The following is a 21,731-nucleotide window of genomic DNA, read 5'->3' as shown; positions in this document are numbered from 1 at the left end:
GAGTGCCTGGCTGTAGTGAACAGATTTCTTGGTGTGTTAGGCAGGGCTTTGGAGCGGAGCCAGGAGCTGGAGCGCAGAGCAGTAGGTTTTTGTCCGGAGCTGGAGCGGAGCCGGAGCAGAGCAATTCAAAAATTTGATTGCTCCAAATCCCTGGTGTTAGGGGTGGATACTGGATCCATTAGGGTAGGTGGTGATCGTTGGGTTTCTTGTATATAGTTGTCTGTAGGGCTCCATTGTTGAAGCTGATTGTGGTGTCCAGGAAGTTTAATGCTAGTGTGGGAGTGTTCTAAAGAGGTTTTAGTGGATGGCTGGTGGTTGTTGAAGTTGTGGTGGAAATCTGAGGGAGTTTAAATCCTGTGTCCAGAGAATGAAAATATCATTGATCTATCTCAGTCATATCATTGATTTGTGGTGCATTTGTCCAGAAATTCTTCAGGGTGACCCATGAAGAAGTTGGCATATTGGGGAGCCATCCTGGTACCCATGGCTGTTCCCATGGTTTGGACAAAGTGTTAGTCACTCAATGTAAAATTCTAATGGGTGAGGATGCAGTGGATGAGTTTGACGATGTGTTTGGGTTGGATTTCTGAGTGTTGGTCATTATCTTGTAAATATTTGAGACTCCACTGCTATGATGATCAACACACTTTTCAAGATCTATGGGTCCTTGTAGTGGGGTGGTCACCCCGCTCCGGTTTGGAAGGGGTTAAAAGCAGCCCTGGGAAAGGGCTGCCCCGGGGAGCCAATCACGAGCGGGCTTGAGGCAGCCAATCAAGGCTAGCATTGCCAGGATAAGAAGGGCTCCTGGGGGAAAGGAAGTGAGTCTTGCTCCAGCAGTGGAGCAAGAAGGACCTACCTGCCTGGTAGAGACAGGGGTACCTTGGACAGAGCACTACTGGGAAAGGGCAGGCTGAGCTGGGGAGCTCTGGCCTGGTGACCTTCCAGGCTGAGGCCTTGCAGTAAAGGCCTGAGGAGGTACTAGGGCTGCAGGGAGGCAGCCACGCCATGAAAAGGCAGCAGGTCAAACCCCCTGATGAGTGGCAATTTCAGACTGCAGTTTGCCCCTGAGAGAAGGGGCTAGATGATGACTGGCAGTAGCCACTGAGGCAAGGTGGGGGTTCCCCTGGGAGGGGAGACTCAGAGTGTGGGGGCACTGCTGTGGGGCAGCACCCCAATGTAAGGGGCACCAGGGTCCGGGAGGGGTACGGGGCCAGAGGTGGTGGAGACAACAGGGCAGGTAACTGAGGGTGAGAAACCAGACAGAGGAGGGCGCTCCTGAGGTGGATGAGCTAATTCCCGGACTGACCAGCAGGAGGCACTGTGCCAGTGAGTCGTTACTCTGCAACAGTCCTATACATGCCTATCACAACAAGTGGTATACCTCATCCAGTGCACTGAATGGCCAAATAACAAATGTGTGGGTGAAACTAGACAATCACTATTCTCTTGAATGAACTCACACAGAAAAATGATAAACAACAAAAACACTTCATCACCTGTGGTTGAATGCTTTTCACAAAGCAATCACGCTAAATCTGAACTCTGTCCTTAAGCTGAAAGGAAACCTGCACCAAATCTTAAAAAGACACGCCTGGGAGCTTAAATTCATAAGATTGCTAGATACTAAAAGTCATGAACTGAACAGATTTCAGAGTAACAGCCGTGTTAGTCTGTATCCGCAAAAAGAAGAACAGGAGTACTTGTGGCACCTTAGAGACTAACAAATTTATTAGAGCATAAGCTTTCGTGGACTACAGCCCACTTCTTCGGATGCATATAGAATGGAACATATAATGAGGAGATATATATACACACATACAGAGAGCATAAACAGGTGGGAGTTGTCTTACCAACTCTGAGAGGCCAATTAATTAAGAGGAAAAAAAAAAAAAAACTTTTGAAGTGATAATCAAGCTAGCCGAGTACAGACAGTGTGATAAGAAGTGTGAGAGTACTTACAAGGGGAGATAGTCAACGTTTGTAATGGCTCAGCCATTCCCAGTCCTTATTCAAACCGGAGTTGATTGTGTCTAGTTTGCATATCAATTCTAGCTCTGTAGTCTCTCTTTGGAGTCTGTTTTTGAAGTTTTTCTGTTGTAATATAGCCACCCGCAGGTCTGTCACTGAATGACCAGACAGGTTAAAGTGTTCTCCCACTGGTTTTTGAGTATTTTGATTCCTGATGTCAGATTTGTGTCCATTAATTCTTTTGCGTAGAGACTGTCCGGTTTGGCCAATGTACATGGCAGAGGGGCATTGCTGGCACATGATGGGTGTATATATATCTCCTCATTATATGTTCCATTCTATATGCATCCGAAGAAGTGGGCTGTAGAACTGAACAGAGATACTGGATTTGTGGTTTATTACAACAATCTATAACACACTTAACTTCACCCCCCATGCCTGGAGAGGTGTTAATGGTCCACTTCACCTTGAATTGTCCCTTGAAATATGTGCTAACTACTTATGCTAAATAAGCTGTTCCACCTTTGTTTAGCTGACACTCTGAATACATTTCCCAGACCTAAAGAAGAAGCTCTTTGTAGCTCAAAAGCTTCTCTTTCACGAACAGAAGTTGGTCCAATAAAAGATATTACTCGCCTGCCTTGTGTCTCCAATATCCCGGGGACCAGCATGACTACAACTACACTTTATACAATAGATGTAGAGAGACATTTTGTGCTGTGCTGTCATGAATACATTAAAGGTCAATTCTTGAAGATAGTATTGTTGAAAACTATTAGAGAAAGAATTAGTGTACATTAGTGCAATGCTGGCACAGGACTTGAAAACTGAGTGCCCGTTGAGGTCTTGAGGTGATGTAAATTTGGGGGCAGTAGGTCAAGCTGTTCTAAGATGTAGTACTCTCCAAAATGACCTGGTTTTGTTTTGCTTTTAAATTGCTTTCTTATATTGCTTTTTTTCTGTGTCAGGTATGAATTTTCTCTTAATTTATGGTTTCCTTGGTGCTTACTATTTGCTATGTCCTGAGGGGAGAGATTTAAACAACTTTAAGTTGACAAAAAGAAGAACAGGAGTACTTGTGGCACCTTAGAGACTAACAAATTTATTAGAGCATAAGCTTTCGTGGACTACAGCCCACTTCTTTGGATGCATCCGAAGAAGTGGGCTGTGCATCCGAAGAAGTGGGCTGTAGTCCACGAAAGCTTATGCTCTAATAAATTTGTTAGTCTCTAAGGTGCCACAAGTACTCCTGTTCTTCTTTTTGCGGATACAGACTAACACGGCTGCTACTCTGAAACCTGTCTTTAAGTTGACAAGAGAATTAAGAAATTGCTTTTCCTATTATATATTGTTTTTAATTTGCCATTTTCATAATTAGTGATGGTCAAAAAAATTTTTTATAATAAATTATTTCAATTGTCTGCAAGTGAATGGAGACATTCATAGTTCACAATTATATAGTGAACAATTTCTTCAAATAAAACTTGATCTGTAGCTTGTTTATGAACAGTTCATTGTGAGTATTCAGTATTTATAATTTGAACTGTTTTATATAAACACACACCTCACATTGTGTGTTTCTGCTCCCAGTCTTGGAGGAATGTAACACTTAGAACCAGGATTCTAATGTGAATGTTCACAATTAAAAATTCACAGTTCACATTCTGCGAATATTTTGCAATATTCATTTTAAAGCTGCCTGTTTCAGATCTGATTCTGCAATTACTTGACATGCTGTGGGAGTAGTTTGTTGACTTTAGTGGGGCTGTGCATAAAGTTAAACAGATCCCCATGTCTTTGCAGGATAAGGTCCAGAGGCAGTTGTCTTTTAGAAAGAAAAGTCTCTGACCGTGGTAACAAAACTGTGCTAGAGTTACTGATTCCCATCTTCTATATCTATATCCAGTGCAGAGATTTTGGTACTTAAAGGTGTTCTGAAAGAAGGCTTTTTTCCCTTTTATAACATGATTGTTTTGTTTGTGTAAAAATAAAACTATTTCCCCACACATCTGAGTGTGGAGGGGGAGCTGAGGGTTGGAGGCCCTTAATTATTAGTACTGGGTCTACTGTGAAGAAGTCTTTGTCTGATGTATATTTGTAGCAGTAAGAAGAACAGTCCATTTTGAGATGATTGTTTCCAAAATTTATTATGTTCTGAAACTGACACGCCTTAACTGCATCAGCCCGATGAGCCATTGGCTTGGAGGAACTTTGACTTTTTTCTGGGAACTAGTACTATGTGTAGATAATGGGAACATTATGATAGTTTTCTACAAGTGTTTGAAAGGTGTAAACATGAAGAAAGGAGACTAATAGTTTAGGGTTGTACACTGGACTATAACCAGGGACAATAGAATATAATTAAGAAAGAGGAAAATTTAGTAATGAATGTATGGAGAAATGCCATTTCTAAAATCCATTTGATGTGGCATATTCTTCCAAGGAAAGTGCCGTAAGCTCCATTACCTAGGACACTTATTCATATATTCCAAGGCCAGAAGAGATCGTGAGTCTGAGCTCTAGTATAACCCAGGCCATAGGACTTCCCCCCACAAAAGATTCCTAGAGCATATCTTTTGGAAAAACATCCAATCTTGATTTAAAAATTGTTAGTGATGGAGAATCTACCATGATCCTTGGTAAACTGTGCCAGTGATTAATTACTTTCACCAGCAACAATTTATATCTCATTTCCAGCCTGATTTTGTTTAGCATCAACTTCCAGCCATTAGATCATATTATACCTTTGCCTGCTAGATTGAAGAGCCCATTATTAAATATTTGTTCCCTGTGTAGGTACTTACAGACTGTAATCAAGTCACCCCTTAACCTTTGCTTTGTTAAGCTATTAGTGCCATTGTACAAGGCACTGGTAAGACCTTGTTTGGAATACTGTTTACAATTCTGGTTACCAGTGTTCTAGAAAGATTAATTTAGACTGGAACAGGTGCAGAGAAGAGCTACTAGGATGATGAGGGGAATGAAGGGTTCATCTTATGTGAAGAGGCTGGACGAGCTTGATTAATCTAGCAAAAAGAAGGCTGAGTGAAGGTATAATTCCGCTCTGTAAATATATCCGGGAGTAAATGCCAGGAATGTTGAAGAGCTTTTTAAGCTAAAGGACAATGTTGGCACAAGAAAAAATGGATATAAACTGAGTGTGAGGGCTTGGCTGGGGATGAGGGATTTGGGGTGCAGACTGCCCTGGGGCTACGGTGGGAGGAAAGGACTCCCCCAGCTCTCTCTCTCTGCAGCAGCACCTGGGCTGGGGGGGTTAGGCCCCTAGCCCTGGCAGCTCCTAATCTACATATAGTACAGTTGCCAAAATTATCTAATCATTTGCCTGTCACTGAAGGAGCCACTGGCATTGGTGCACTGCAGTGCCTCTGCCTGTGGCACATAATTGTCTAGTAATCTTCTGTGGCTCATAATACTTTGCTCTAATTTAGGTTGTTGGATTTAATGTGTTGGCTAGTGGCCTGTGTTCTACAGAGTAGATGATCTGGTGGTCCCTTCTGGCCTTAAACTTAGTGACTCGAAGCTAGATATAATGAGCTCCTTGAGCCTATCATTATAAGGATCAGAAAACATCTTTAATCATTCTTGTTGATGTTCTCTGAACCCTCTCCAATTTATCAATACCCTTACTGAATTTTGGATACCAGAACTGGATGCAGTATTCTAGCGCAGAGGTTTTCACTTTTTTTTCTGACAAGTTTCAGAGTAACAGCCGTGTTAGTCTGTATCCGCAAAAAGAAGAACAGGAGTACTTGTGGCACCTTAGAGACTAACAAATTTATTAGAGCATAAGCTTTCGTGGACTACAGCCCACTTCTTCGGATGCATATAGAATGGAACATATATTGAGGAGATATATATACACACATACAGAGAGCATAAACAGGTGGGAGTTGTCTTTTTTTTCTGGCGACCCAGTTGAAGAAAATTGTTGATGCCTGTAACCCAATGGAGCTGGGGATGAAGGGTTTGGGGTGTGGGAAGGGCTCAGGGCTGGGGCAGAGGGTTGGGGTGCGGAGGTGAGGGCTGCGGGGTGGGGCCCGGAATGAGGGGTTCAGGGTTTGGGGGCGGGCTCTGGGCTGGGGCAGGGGGTTGCAGTGCGGGAGGGGGTCAGGGCTCTGGGGTGGGGCCGGGGATGAGGGGTTTTGGGTGCAGGAAGGGCTCCGGGTTTGGGGAGGGCTAGGGCAGGGGATTGAGGCGCAGGCTTACCTCAAGTGGCTCCCAGTCAGCAGTGGAGTGAGGCTGCTAAGGAAGCGGAAGCGGCCGGCAGCAGGTCCAGCTCCTACCCTGTTTCCCCGAAAATAAGACAGTGTCTTATATTAATTTTTGCTCCCAAAGATGTGCTAGGTCTTATTTTCAGGGGATGTCTTCATTTTCAGAAATGAAAAATGCCTTATTATCGGTGGATGCCTTATTATCGGGGAGGTCTTATTATTGGGGGGATGCCTTATATTACAACGAGAGGCAAAACTGTAAGTAGGCCTTATTTTCGGAGGATGTCTTATTTTCGGGGAAACAGGGTAGGTGGGAGGCATGCAAACGGCTCTCGCCTGCAGGCACTGCCCACTCCCAGCTCCCATTGGCTCAGGGCGGGGGCAGCGGGTGGAGTCCCATGGCCCTCCCACCTTCGGAGCCAGACCTGCTACTGGCCACTTCGGGGGCACAACGCGGTGTCCATACATAGAATCATAGAATCATAGAATATCAGAGTTGGAAGGGACCTCAAGAGGTCATCTAGTCCAACCCCCTGCTCAAAGCAGGACCAATTCCCAGCTAAATCATCCCAGCCAGGGCTTTGTCAAGCCGGGCCTTAAAAACCTCCAAGGAAGGAGACTCCACCACCTCCCTAGGTAACGCATTCCAGTGTTTCACCACCCTCCTAGTGAAATAGTTTTTCCTGATATCCAACCTGGACCTCCCCCACTGCAACTTGAGACCATTGCTCCTTGTTCTGTCATCTGCCACCACTGAGAACAGCCGAGCTCCATCCTCTTTGGAACCCCCCTTCAGGTAGTTGAAGGCTGCTATCAAATCCCCCCTCATTCTTCTCTTCTGGAGACTAAACAATCCCAGTTCTCTCAGCCTCTCCTCATAAGTCATGTGCTCCAGACCCCTAATCATTTTTGTTGCCCTCCGCTGGACTCTTTCCAATTTTTCCACATCCTTCTTGTAGTGTGGGGACCAAAACTGGACACAGTATTCCAGATGAGGCCTCACCAATGTCGAATAAAGGGGAACGATCACGTTCCTCGATCTGCTGGCAATGCCCCTACTTATACAGCCCAAAATGCCGTTAGCCTTCTTGGCAACAAGAGCACACTGTTGACTCATATCCAGCTTCATATCCACTGTGACCCCTAGGTCCTTTTCAGCAGAACTGCTACCTAGCCATTCGGTCCCTAGTCTGTAGCAGTGCATGGGATTCTTCCGTCCTAAGTGCAGGACTCTGCACTTGTCCTTGTTGAACCTCATCAGGTTTTTTTCTGCCCAATCCTCTAATTTGTCTAGGTCCCTCTGTATCCGATCCCTACCCTCTAGTGTATCTACCACGCCTCCTAGTTTAGTGTCATCTGCAAACTTGCTGAGAGTGCAGTCCACACCATCCTCCAGATCATTAATAAAGATATTAAACAAAACCGGCCCCAGGACCGACCCTTGGGGCACTCCACTTGAAACCGGCTGCCAACTAGACATGGAGCCATTGATCACTACCCGTTGAGCCCGATGATCTAGCCAGCTTTCTATCCACCTTACAGTCCATTCATCCAGCCCATACTTCTTTAACTTGGTGGCAAGAATACTGTGGGAGACAGTATCAAAAGCTTTGCTAAAGTCAAGAAATAACACATCCACTGCTTTCCCCTCATCCACAGAGCCAGTTATCTCATCATAGAAGGCAATTAGGTTAGTCAGGCACGACTTCCCCTTCGTGAATCCATGCTGACTGTTCCTGATCACTTTCCTCTCCTCTAAATGTTTCATAATTGATTCCTTGAGGACCTGCTCCATGATTTTTCCAGGGACTGAGGTGAGGCTGACTGGCCTGTAGTTCCCCGGATCCTCCTTCTTCCCTTTTTTAAAGATGGGCACTACATTAGCCTTTTTCCAGTCATCTGGGACCTCCCCCGATCGCCATGAGTTTTCAAAAATAATGGCTAATGGCTCTGCAATCTCACCCGCCAACTCCTTTAGCACCCTCGGATGCAGCGCATCCGGCCCCATGGACTTGTGCACGTCCAGTTTTTCTAAATAGTCCCGAACCACTTCTTTCTCCACAGAGGGTTGGTCACCTTCTCCCCATGCTGTACTGCCCAGTGCAGCAATCTGGGAGCTGACCTTGTGCGTGAAGACAGAGGCAAAAAAATCATTGAGTACATTAGCTTTTTCCACATCCTCGGTCACTAGGTTGCCTCCCTCATTCAGTAAGGGGCCCACACTTTCCTTGATTTTCTTCTTGTTGCTAACATACCTGAAGAAACCCTTCTTGTTACTCTTAACATCTCTTGCTAACTGCAACTCCAAGTGTGATTTGGCCTTCCTGATTTCACTCCTGCACGCCTGAGCAATATTTTTATACTCCTCCCTGGTCATTTGTCCAATCTTCCACAGGTAGGAACTAGCCTGCCTTAGCCTGGCAGCATCGCTGATGGGACTTTTAACAGCTCGGTCAGCAGTGTTAATCAGAACTGCCGCAACCCAGTGCCTTACATTCTGCGACCCAGTACTGGGTCACGACCCGCTGTTTGAAAACCACTGTTCTAGCAGCAGTCACAACAGTGCTGAATACAAAAGTATAAACTCTCTTCTCCCTCAAGGTTTCCCTCTTTATGCATTCCGGGATAGCATTAGCCCTTTTGGCAACAGCATTGCACTGGGACTTCCTGTGCAGCTGATTATTCACCATGACCCCCAAATCTTTTTCAGAGTCGCTGCTTCCCAGGAGAGAGTCCCCATCCTGTAATTCTGGCCTACATTCTTTCTTCCTAAATGTATACATGTATATTTAGCCATTTTAAAACACACACTGCTTGCGCCCAATTCACTAGATCACTCTGTATTAGTGACCTGTCCTCTTCATTATTTACCTCCCCAATTTTTGTGTCCTTTGCAACCTTACCGGTGAGATATATATATTGGACTGGAAAATGTAGAACAAAATATATTGTGGAGAACAACTCTGTGCCATCAGGTATTATACTAGATGATCTAATAGAACTTTTCTACCTTGGACTTGTATGCTTCTACTTAAGGGTGAAAGAAGAATAGCTAATATTGGATATGCTCGTCTGTATGTATGTGTGACTCATAATTTGTAGAGGCATGTCTTCACCCTACAAGAATGAAATTTTCCTCTTGGCATTACTGATACACTGCTTTATTTTGGATAGAACTTAGAGACAGTTTGTTCAGGTCCATTCTTGTTTAATCACAACACTGAGTTTTCTTTTATTTCTGTTGGTTTTAGAGAGAAGAATCCAATGTTGGACTGTCTTTGACCTTACGCTCAGTGCAGCTTCAGAGAGCAGTTTGGTTTATCTAACCTGAAGAGGAAGCATATGGACAACAAGCCAAGAGGACATGGGCTTTCAGTGCACTTGGAAAAATGATCAGGCATCAGAACTGGTTTGTATTTAACTTATGGTAAGAGTGTGAATAACTTCAATAGATATGAATTCAAAGAGCACAATTTTCTGAAAGTGTAGTCTTTAATTTCCAAGTATATCTTCTACTTCTTAAATGTTGGCCACCTCCCATTCCTCCTGTACATAGACATGTCTAATATGTAAATTGAATACTTGTGTTAATATAAGCTGTAGTGCATCTGGCTAGGGCTCAGTTCTGATAGGACTCTTTTGGTGTGGATAGGGAGGGACAAGCATTTAAAGGGTGCCCAAAGCCTGTGGGTACACTTTCAGCTGAAGGTTTTTGTCTGGTCTTTTTAAATACAACTTGAACTGTCTGGGCCGTTTGGGTCCATCACTGATCATGTATTCTCATGGGACAGCTTTGGGATGTAGTGCATTTTTCCATTTCACTTTTCCTGGAAGCTGACTACTTTTCTCTAAGAATTCTTTGTCACAGTAAGTCATAAGAACAAAAAGTCATGCCTTTTTAACCTCAGGAATATGGCTACTGGTGAAGAGGATTCTGAATCTTCAGCTAGGGTAGAATATAGTGGCTCACTTCTTGAGATGAGCAAATAACACCAGTGCTCCATGATTTACATTGGCTATTTGTTTCTGGAGCAATTACTGGAGAGAGCTGTCCTGTCACAGGTATTGAGATCTTCTGGGTCATTCTGGCTGGCTATTTCAGAGTTGAAGCATGCCATGGCCAGTGGAAATGCGTTGTCCTAGTCACATGGAAAGAAAAAATGCAATGGATCTGGGAACTAACTGGCAATAGTTTGTACAGTGATTCCTTCCTTAATCATTTCTACCTGGTGGGGGGCTGCTGTCAGCCCTCCGCTCCTCCACAGCTAGTCCTAGCCTGGTGCTGGGACCCCAGCACTTTCCTCTCGTATAAGGGTTAAGGGACTGAGGAAATAACCTCATCTCCTCACTGTGCCAGACATTAGGAACTCCAGCCCCATTCCCCAGCTTCTTTAGAGGATGCATGCTTCCTAAGTCCCTTTCCAATTCATCAGGGAACTGGATTATCTACGAAACATGAACTTGCACAGGATGCCTGTCACCTGGTAAATTGCAACAACTTGAACCTTACATCCTGACCTACCCCACCGAGTCACTGAGCTGCTGTGGGGAAAGCCAAACTGGAAAAAAAACAAACCCACCCTGTGCTGGCCAGACTGGTGGTGAGGGAAAAATCCCTTCCCAGTCCCCAAAGAGGTGTTTAATGCAATAGCTCAGCGGCTCTCGAACTGTGGGTGGGGACCCCAAAGTGGGTTGCGACCTGTTTTAATGGGGTCACCAGGGGTGGCATTAGACTTGCTGGGGTGGAAGCTGAAGCTTGAGCCCCAGGGCTTCAGCCCTGGGTGGTGGGACACAGGTTACAGGCCCACCATCTGGGGCTGAAGCCCTTGGGCTTTGGCTTTGTTCCCCACATCTGAGGTGGTGGGGCTCTGGCCTTGGCGGGACTCGGGCAGGCTCAGGCTTCGGTCTCCCATCCTGGGGTTGTGTAGTAATTTTTGTTGTCAGAAGGGGGTCGCGGTGCAATGAAGTTTGAGAACTCCTGCAATAGCTGCAACATACCAGAAAATCTGGTCCTATGCTAATCCTAGGGGCAGGAGGGTGGGAGATACTAATGGGGTATGAGAGGGGGCTCAGGCTGGAGGGACAGGGTTTATATATCCTTCCACATATGTGCAGGGCCAATGGCTTACCTGTCTCCCACTGGCCTGCCCATTAGCTCAGGTGTTGCCTTCCCTCCCTCCCTCCAGCCACTCCCTTCACCATCTGAGGAAAAAGCGACCTTTAAAGGAGTGACTACCCTTTTTTCCCCACCAGTCCAGACAAAGCTCTCCACCTTGAGTTTCTGCAGGTGGAATGGTCTGGGGGTGGGCCTGTGTATCTGGAACTTCTTGCCTCCAGCACTCCCGTCTGGTAAACTTCAGGTGTGATGTAAGGCCTATTTGTTTGGCTAGGCTAGTGGCTCATTTTATTATGGGAGTGGGTATTTATTAGCAAGCAGATTTACAATTGTTTTTCTGGATGTAATAAGCCCCAGTGATGTGTTGGTGGACATCAGTGGGTGCCTGTATATGCTATTTCTGAACATTCACATGAATGCTCTTGGTACTAATGGTTGACTGCAATTTAAATTCATAAGGTGATGGCTAAATGTGGGAATCCCTTTTGTACAAAACAACAAATGGCTCAATTATTACTTAATCTGTAAAATTTTTCTACAGTGACAATATTGTGATCATTTCATGTCTGAACTACTGAAGCAGATTACCAAGTGATGGGATAAATACTCCATCACTTACAACTTTTAAATCAAAACTGACTGTCTTTTATAAAAACGTCACATATTATGTGCAATCACAAATTATGCTCGATGCAGGAATCACTGGGTGAGATTCTCTGGCCTGTGATTAGCAGGAGGTCAGACTAGATGATGATGGTAATGGCTTCTTCTGACCTTAAAATCTGTTACTCAGCTTTCGTCTTGTTGGTCTGCAGATTGAATCTGTGTAGTTTGCTTTTGGTTTTGGCATCTGGAATAAGTTGTTTTGCTCTCTGTCTCTTTTCCCAAAGGAAAGAAGAATTCTATAGTCTAAAATTTTTCAGATGCGCCTGCATGTGCCTCTGGTATTTCGAAATACATATGTGGTCTTCAGCAGTACTATATGTAGATTAGGTAGTGATATTATACAAGTGTATGCCAGCTGTTGCTAGTTCATAGCTGTAGTCTTTACTGTTTAGCTTTGTCTATTTTATTTTATTTAGTTTTTAGAATATAATTGTTTAAAATAAATAAAAAATTGGAAACTGACAATAGAATCAGATGTCACCAGATAATGATCTATTGCTACACAAATGCTTAGGTGAAGTTGCTATTTATTTTCAAAGTAGGAGATACTCGATATATGTAGCAATAGAATAACACCTGTTTGATTATTATACAAAATATTTGAGTTTTAATTGCTTTAGGTAACAGGCTTGTTTGAGTCAACCAAATGGAGAACAGGTTAACTTCAAAAATACAGATTTTTGAAAGAGTACTTTACCCAATTTCTGTCAGTGTGAATCATAATCTCCAGTATAAATCGTTCAGTTTTATTAAAGGGAGTTTAGCCATCTAGCAATCTGAATTGCAGGAACAGGTTCCTTGCATATGTTGTAAAGAAATGGTGTGTATACTTTAGGAATTAAGAACAGGGGAATACTTTCATGAGAGCCAGGCATCCCTATTTTCTGTACATATATTCATTGAAATGTCTTCTGTCCTTGCCTTTTAATTGTGAGTTATTATCTAAACAGTTTTACTGTTTTGTTTAGTACACAGGAATGAGCATAATATGGGAAACTTTCATTTCTTCTGGGAATGGGCCTGAAAAATGGTTTTACTAATAAATATTCTTATTTAAATTTCAACATGAAATTCTTGAGGAAATGTTACTTCATGAAGAGAATACTATTCCTTTCATTTAGCATTCTGTAATCAAGGTTTGTGGTTAAGGTGGAATCTTTTCACTGGGGAATTAGAATTGCTTCTTGAGTTGAAACTGACTTTATCCTGGTGAAAGCAATCAGGTACTCAAACGAGAGGCTCAGACCTACACAAAACTGGTCTTGGTTTGTTCATCTGTCCAATGCTACTTTCATTCATCCATGATGGTTTCATGTCTTAATATTGTCAGTTAGTAGAGCATGTGCTTCTTAAGTATCTGAAGGAAGAAATTGCACTGGATCCACCAGTGCTGATGGTTCCAGTGGGCACATCATCTTCCTCACCTGATGAAGCAATCTCTCCATTATCTCCATCACTGCTTGACAACTACAGGCAATGCCAGGAGCATTTACAGAGGGTGGTGACTTAACTCCAGATCCCTTTTGAAGAGGGCCATGACATGCAACATAGGCTTCTGGACATCCTGCAGCCATTTGGCCCTAGCAGAGAGTCCCTCCCAGTGAATGAGGCCATTTTGGAACCTGCCAAGATAGTGGGCATACCTCTGTCTCCTGTGCCCCCACCCTGAAAAGGGCTGAAAAATGTTACTTCATACTAACTAAATGGGCAGAGTTCCTGTTTACTCCTGTTGCATTTTGGGGTTCAGCCTAGACCAGTGAGGGGTTGTCACTGCCTGCCTTGCAACTCTGGGTGCCTTAAATGCTATGCTGCTGTGTCTAACAGTCCAGACATCAACAGCCAGCCTACAAACATGCAGGTCACACTTGGCTTCCACCACCCAGTTACTGTTCGCAGAGTGACACCAAGCCCCAAAATTCCCCAATACCATCTCCCTGCAATGTCCAGCCCACTCCTGGAACACTCTCAGAAGTTAAGTTTATGGCTCCTTTAAAGAGACAGAAACAGCAGCTTGTTATCTTGACTGGAGTTAACAATCACTTCAATTCAATCAAAGCACTTGGTTGGTTTAGATAAAAAGTAAAAAAGGTTATTTAAGCAAAAAGAGAGAGGCTTTAAGTGAGTTCAAGTATATGGGCTAAAGATCGGAAGGTTTATAAACAGCCCAAAGTAAAAAATATGCTTTATAATGGCTAAGGCCTAACTTAACAAGCTGCTGGCTTTGTTTGAGGTAGTTTCCTCATCAATCTTCCTTTTCCAGCAATGGCTGACTAGCTCTTAGTCAGGTCCTCACAGAGTCCAAGGCGCTGGTTTTCCTTGTTTCCTTGGGTGAAGGATAACTTATGGTTCTCTGTCCTCTCTTTATAGTCCAGTAAACCTTTGAAAAGTATCGCTCTCAAAGTTCATTGACCCCTGCTTCAAGTGACAGGAAGGCTTCCTGGGGGTGCAGTGTTCATCCCCCATTGAGATTAAGTGATCACATTTTTCCCGCTTGTTCTCCTGATGACTTGTTTGCCTGTCATGCAAATGTACTTTTGTCTTTGGTTACACCTTGCTCAATTTATATGGGAGACGCATTCAAACAGGCAGAACCTTGTTCCTTTATCTGGAAAAAACCTGTTTATAGTTTTCCCTTGCCATGCCTGGTTTAAACACATTTAAATCATAATTCCAGCAAAACTGTATTATCCTTTGTGGGCTGACCATCCATCCATCCATCCATACATACATCATGCAAGAATATCAGGGATCAAGGAGTTATCAGTTTTCTGTTGCCGATTATAACAGTAGTGAGTTGAGGTACATTGAGCTGGTTGGACTAGGTGAAACTCACTGCTAGATACCTTGGGAGAGCCCTTTGCCTTCTGGCATAGTGATGCTCTTAAGGTCACACCCACCCAGCACTCAACTCCTTAGTAGTGCAGGCACCCATGGAGAGATCCAGGCTACAACACGCTAAATAAGCTTCAGCTGACAAAGGCACTAAATGCCTTTACCTTCTAGGGAGGAAGGTATTTTCATCAACCAACCTCCCATTCAAAATTGTTAACTACCAAGCCCTGTTAGCAAAATACTATTTCACAAATTATTCTAAATAAATGGAATTCAAGGACAAACTTTCCCAGGGGGACACTTCCCTGGGTCTGAAGAGAAAACTGCACAAACAAGCTTATAAGTCCAGACCCCCTCCCTCAACTGTTTTACCATCAGTGCCCTTACAAACCACCACACAAATATCAAAGGGTGCAAAGACCCGGATATGTGGCTTCAACTGCCACCACTCAACTAGGGCACTCAAGAACTGCATACCTGAATTAGATGCCATCCTATACTGTCCCCCTAACTTGTGGTCGCTGCCTTGCCTACTTTGCCCACAAGTGAAGGGCAGTAACAGACGTGAGGGTGTTAAAGATCATCCACTCTGGCAAGATGATTGAGTTTTGTACATCCCTGTCGCAAGCCCCCTTCTCCACCTCTCTTCAGGGACCACTCTCACATGGATATCCTCTATCGGGAAGTGGGCTCTCGGCTTCTCTCCGGCTGGCTTTGAAGGGGAAAGCGCTGCTTCTCTCCGGCTGCTGGCTGCGTGGCTGCCCCGCTCCTCCTGAGTCCTCCGGCCCATGCTTGCAGGGCCGCATTTCGAAAGGGGCTTTAGAGCTGCAGGCCAGGGCCCTGCAGCTCCTAAAGCCCCTGCATTCCGGGTGGCCCTGCCTGCCGGGGGGGGGACGGGACGGGGCAGCTCCCAGAATCGCGGCCATGGGGGCGGTGCCACACTGCAAACAGCCACCTGCACACCCCCTGCACCAAACAGGAGCTGCCTCAGGTAAGTGCTCTGCACCTCCTGCCAGCCCCAGCCCTGAGCACCCTCCCGCATCCTAACTCCCTCCAAGACCCTGCATCCCCAACCCTGAGCCCCAGGGGTAAGCCAGGGGCACCTCCCCACCACGGTACAGTACTGTACTTCCTTTTGTCTGCCCCCAAAAAATTTTCTTGGAACCTAACCCCCCGCATTTACATTAAATCTTATGGGAAAATTGGATTCGTTTAACATCGTTTCACTTAAAGTTGCATTTTTCAGGAACATAACTGCAACATTAAGTGAGGCGTAACTGTAGCTCCCTTCTGAACAATATCTTCACCCAGTGGGGAATGCTGTCTTTTGATCTGTTTGCCTCACAAATGAAAAAGAAATTTTGTCTATGCTGCTCTAGAGCAGGACTTCTGGGGTGATGCCCCTCTGTTATGCTAGAAATACTGTCTGATACATTTTCTCCCCTTTGGCCCCCCCACTTCCTCAGGTTCTGTGAAAAATTCTTCATGACAGAGCCCAGGTCATCTTAATTGCATCCAGGTGTCCCAGACAGCTCTGGTTTCTGGACCTCCTCCAGACATCAGCCCATCGTCCTATCAGTATCTGACCCTTTCTAGATCCGTTAACTCAGGAGAACCGCAGGATCGGACATCCCACCCCAGAGCCTCCTCATCTCACAGTATTTGGATGGGTGTTAGATCTAGAGCTTTCATGTGCAGAACCTGTTTGAACTGTTCTCAATCACAACAGAAAAGGCTCCACCATATAATGCTATCTGGCTACATGGAGGTGTTTCTGTAGAGCCAGTAACCCTTAGAATCATCAGGCATCCCTGCTATTTTAGACCATCTCCCATCCCTCAAGATGTCAGGACTTTCCATCAACTTGCTGCAGGTCCACCTAGCAGAAATCAGTGCCTTCCTCCTTCAATAGAAGGCCACTCTATCTTTATTCACCCTACCATAGTTCAGTTCCTGAAAGATCTTATTAGGACCTTTCCACCAGTGGTGAAACCCACACTGCAATGGAATCTCAACCTGGAACTCTCAGTACTTACTGGAATACCTTTCAACTGATGGTCACATGTTCCATGTCATTTCTGTTCATGAAGGTCCACTTTTTAGTCACCATCATATTGGGCAGTGTGAGAGTGAACTGGGAGCACTCATGGTTGACTTGCTATGCAGTATATTTCATAAGGAGAAGGTTCCCTTTGTCTTCTGCCAAAATTCATCCCCAAGATAATTTCTGAGTTTCACGTGAACTAACGTATTCAGTTACCAGTATTCTTTCCCAAGCTTCATGCTTCCAGTGAGGAGAGGAGACTGCACTCTCTGTCAACATCAGAATGCCAAATCATATCTGTCTGCAAAGAATGAAACCCACTAGGAAAACAGCAAGGTTATTTGTTGCTATGCCAGAGCAATCAAGAGGACAAGCACTTTCTGTTCAGAGATTCTTTAAGTGGATATCTGGCTGCATCATTCTCTGTTATCAACAAGCAAGTACTCTTCCCACAGACAGGGTTGAGGGCACAAGCAACTTCAACAGCATCTCTTCGAGAAGTATCTGTACTGGACTTTTGTAAGGTAGCTACCCGGAGCTCCATCCATGCCTTTATGAAATGTTATGCCTCTTCTGCAGATGCAACTATTGGGACAGCAAGCATCTGTATATTATCTGCATCCTCGCACCCTTTTCCTGTTTGAATATTGCTTACCAATCACCCACATGCAGAATACATATAGGGGCCAGCATTCAAAGAAGAAATGGAGGTTATTTTGAGATGTGTGGTCCCTATCTGTATTCCACTACCCACCCTCCTTCCCCTCTGCTTTGGCTTTAGTCTGACTCCAGTTAAGAGGAACTGGAGAGAGGTTGGTCCGCATTGCCCCTTATGTTCTTGGCTCAGAGCATAGGGAAGCAACTTCACAGGTGTGGATCAATGAATGCCCCTTGCTACAAGGGCCGGCTCCAGGGTTTTGGATGCCCCAAGCAGCCAAAAAAAAAAAAAAAAAAAAAGCCGCAATCTGCGGCAGCAATTCGGCGGGAGGTCCTTCGCTCCGAGGCAGAGTGAGGGACCGTCCGCTGAATTGCAGCCGAATACCTGGACGTGCCGCCCCTCTTCGAAGAGACCGCCCCAAGCACCTGCTTGACAAGCTGGTGCCTGGAGCCGGCCCTGCTTGCTACAAATTTCTGGTATCAAGCACCTGGAACACATGCGTAACCATGGTGTGGAATACAGATAGGGATCACGCATCTTGAAGAACCTCCAGCTACAGGACAGTAACCTCTATTTGTATTTAACAACATGTTAGTTAATATTTTCTAACACAACTAGTTGTGTGGTTTTTGTTTGTTTGTTTGTTTTTTGAGGTGGGAGGGATAGCTCAGTGGTTTGAGCATTGGCCTGCTAAACCCAGGGTTATGAGTTCAATCCTCGAGGGGGCCACTTAAGGATCTGGGGCAAAATCAGTACTTGGTCCTGCTACTAAAGGCAGGGGGCTGGACTCAATGACCTTTCGGGGTCCCTCCCAGTTCTATGAGATAGGTATATCTCCATATATTATTATTTCCAGGATAGACAAACCCCAGGTGTGATATAAAACTGGTGCTCCCTGGAGGTAGTCAGGCCTAGCAGTCCCCTGGTAGTTGCCAGCTGCTCTCTGTCTCTGCAGTGAATGCCTGGTAGTATCTGGCAGTAGACATTAGGGTGAGCCTGCATGACTTCTACAAAAAGCAGGCATTTAAAATGCCATGCAGCATCCTCTCAGAGGCATTCTGCCTGTGTATGCCTTGCACAGAATGCCTCAGAGCGCTTCTGCTTGGTTGCCATGCTGTCGCAGACCCCTAATGCATTTGGTACCAAGTTTGATGTTTTGAATCCAAAAAGCATTTGAACAAATGTTGCACCGCTTTAAACAAAAAAAAGAATTAAACGTTCACTTGAATAATTCTGAGGCAGCCGACAGCTTGGTATATTTTTTTAAACAGCATGATCCATTGAGTAGGAAATTGGACTGAAGTCAGGAGTGCTAGGTTCGGTTCCCAGCTCTGCTATTGCCTTGCTATTATCTTAGGCAAGTCATTTAATTTCTCTGTGCCTCTGTTTCCCTATCAATAAAATGGGGATAATTTCATTTACCTTCATGTGTAAAGCAAGTAGAAGCATTGACCAGTAAAGATAAAACAATTGATACCTGGATGACAGATCATGTCTACCCTAAAAATGGTTGAAAGGTTGCTTAGACTACCAGTTAGAGTATTTGGAAAATCAAGCCTGTGTCAGAAATGCTAGATATATCCGAGTCCCAAGGAAAGAAGTTGAGACAGGTTTAGTTTTGCTGCTATAATCCTATTCGTGTTAAAATGCACCAGAGGAATGAGACAGGAATCCTGTGGAAATAGTATGATCATTTTTAATTTCATTATCACATAATGCTTATATGCCTGGGGCTCAATTAAGGTTGCACAAAGGCAACCTTAATTCTGGCAATTTGTAACTTTTGAGTGCTTGACTTTGTGACCTTAATGTTCTTTTTACGTAGTTTTTTGAAAAATCACTGCCTAGATAATATGAATTTTAACCCCCAAAAGAGGGTTCTGTGGCAGAAGCTAGACCTGAGGAGGGCACTGAAGATTTAACCCAGCAGGACATCAAACTTCAGAAGATCAGATTCACTGTTTGTTGCCTCCCTGTCTTGCTGTTAAGTCTGAAAAGTTTAACGCCTCATTTCAGGCAGATCAGGGCCTTTATTGGAGAAGTATGCAAAAGCCCTTCCCTTTCTGAGGTCATTAACACTCTTTCAGGATACATAACCTCATTCTCTGCTAGAAAGGCACAGGTACCCACAGAAGAAATGCTGGGCTGCTAGATGTCTGAACATTTACAAAAAGAACAGGAACAGAGGGTCCTGTGGCACCTTTGAGACTAACAGAAGTATAGGGAGCATAAGCTTTCGTGGGTAAGAACCTCACTTCTTCAGATGCAAAAAGAACAGGAGTACTTGTGAGACTAAAACAAATTTATTTCAGCATAAGCTTTCGTGGGCTACAGCTCACTTCTTCAGATGCATAAAGTGGAACACACAGACAGAAGATATTTATACATACAGAGAACATGAAAAGGTGGAAGTATACTGATACCATCACGGCAAACCTGGTGACTGAACTTTGTGACTTTTTTCCTCACCCACAACTATTTCACATTTGGGGACAATATATACCTTCAAGTCAGCGGCACTGGTATGGGTACCCGCATGGCCCCACAGTATGCCAACATCTTTATGGCTGACTTAGAACAACGCTTCCTTAGCTCTCGTCCCCTAACGCCCCTACTCTACTTGCGCTACATTGATGATATTGACAGAGCCAGAAGAGTACCCAGAAGCCACCTACTACAGGACAGGCCCAACAAAGAAAATAACAGAACGCCACTAGCCACCACCTTCAGCCCCCAACTGAAACCACTCCAGCGCATCATCAAAGATCTACAACCTATCCTGAAAGATGATCCCTCACTCTCACAGATCCTGGGAGACAGACCAGTCCTCACTTTCAGACAGCCTCCCAACCTTAAGCAAATACTCACCAGCAACTGCACACCATACAACAAAAACACTAACCCAGGAACCTATCCTTGCAACAAAGCCCGATGCCAGCTCTGTCCACATATCTATTCAAGTGACACCATCATAGGACCTAACCACATCAGCCACACCATCAGGGGCTCGTTCACCTGCACATCTACCAACGTGATATATGCCATCATGTGCCAGCAATGCACCTCTGCCATGTACATTGGCCAAACTGGACAGTCTCTACACAAAAGAATAAATGGACACAAACCTGACATCAGGAATCATAACATTCAAAAACCTGTGGGAGAACACTTCAACCTCTCTAATCGCTCAGGTTTCAGAGTAGCAGCCGTGTTAGTCTGTATCCGCAAAAAGAACAGCCACAAGTACTCCTGTTCTTTTTGCGGATACAGACTAACACGGCTGCTACTCTGAAACCTGTCATTATGCAAGGCACTGCATTTAGCCGTATGGAGTGGAAATCCATCAATCTCATGAAGCTATATGCATCCGAAGAAGTGGGCTGTAGTCCACGAAAGCTTATGCTCTAATAAATTTGTTAGTCTCTAAGGTGCCACAAGTACTCCTGTTCTAATCACTCAGTGACAGACTTGAAGGTGTCAGTTTTGCAACAAAAAAACTTCAAAAACAGACTCCAAAGAGAGACTGCTGAACTCGAAGTAATATGCAAATTAGACACAATTAACTTAGGTCTAAACAGAGACTGGGAATGGTTGGGTCATTACACTAACTGAATTTTTTCCCCCCCATGTTAAGTTCTCCTCACACCTTCTATGGGTCATCTCGATTATCACTTCAAAGTTTTTTCTTCTGCTGCAACTAACTGATTGAGATGAGCTATTGATTGGCCTCTTACAATTGGTATATGTATTTCCACCTTTTCATGTTCTCTGTATGTATAAATATCTTCTGTCTGTGTGTTCCACTCTATGCATCTGAAGAAGTGAGCTGTAGCCCACGAAAGCTTATGCTGAAATAAATTTTAGTCTCTAAGGTGCCACAAGTACTCCTGTTCTTTTTGTGGATACATACTAACACGGCTTCTACTTTGAAACCTGAACATTTACAGTTTTACCAGGCATCATGAATTTGAGATCGTTCCTCCCTTAGAACAGCACTGGGCTGTTGAGTCCCATGTGCTGTGGTGGGAGCTGCTGTGCTAGGAGTTTTGGTTTAAAGATTTGGAGTTTACAATTTAACTTTTTCCCATCCCTTGATATTCTTCTCATTCTGCCTATTCCCTTCTAGGGGCTGGTCTACACTGGGGCGGGAGGATTGATCCAAGATACGCAACTTCAGCTACGCAAATAGCGTAGCTGAAGTCGAAGTATCTTGGA

At 44.5% G+C, this 21,731-nt stretch overlaps 1 protein-coding gene across 4 annotated transcripts in view; it reads left to right on the top strand.

The window, feature by feature from the left end:
* The window catches only part of MAP3K13 (mitogen-activated protein kinase kinase kinase 13), a 136,771-nt gene that overhangs the window by 32,071 nt on the left and 82,969 nt on the right, over positions 1–21,731 (top strand). For all 4 annotated transcript variants that reach the window (XM_054040351.1, XM_054040350.1, XM_054040347.1 and 1 more), the window contains one exon: positions 9,452–9,609. The gene's annotated coding sequence lies outside the window, so the exon portion shown is untranslated. The remainder of the gene's footprint in view (positions 1–9,451; positions 9,610–21,731) is intronic.

The sequence above is a fragment of the Malaclemys terrapin genome, chromosome 9, assembly GCF_027887155.1.
Source record: "Malaclemys terrapin pileata isolate rMalTer1 chromosome 9, rMalTer1.hap1, whole genome shotgun sequence".
NCBI lineage: Eukaryota > Metazoa > Chordata > Testudines > Emydidae > Malaclemys > Malaclemys terrapin.
This window is presented reverse-complemented; position numbering and strand designations above follow the sequence as displayed.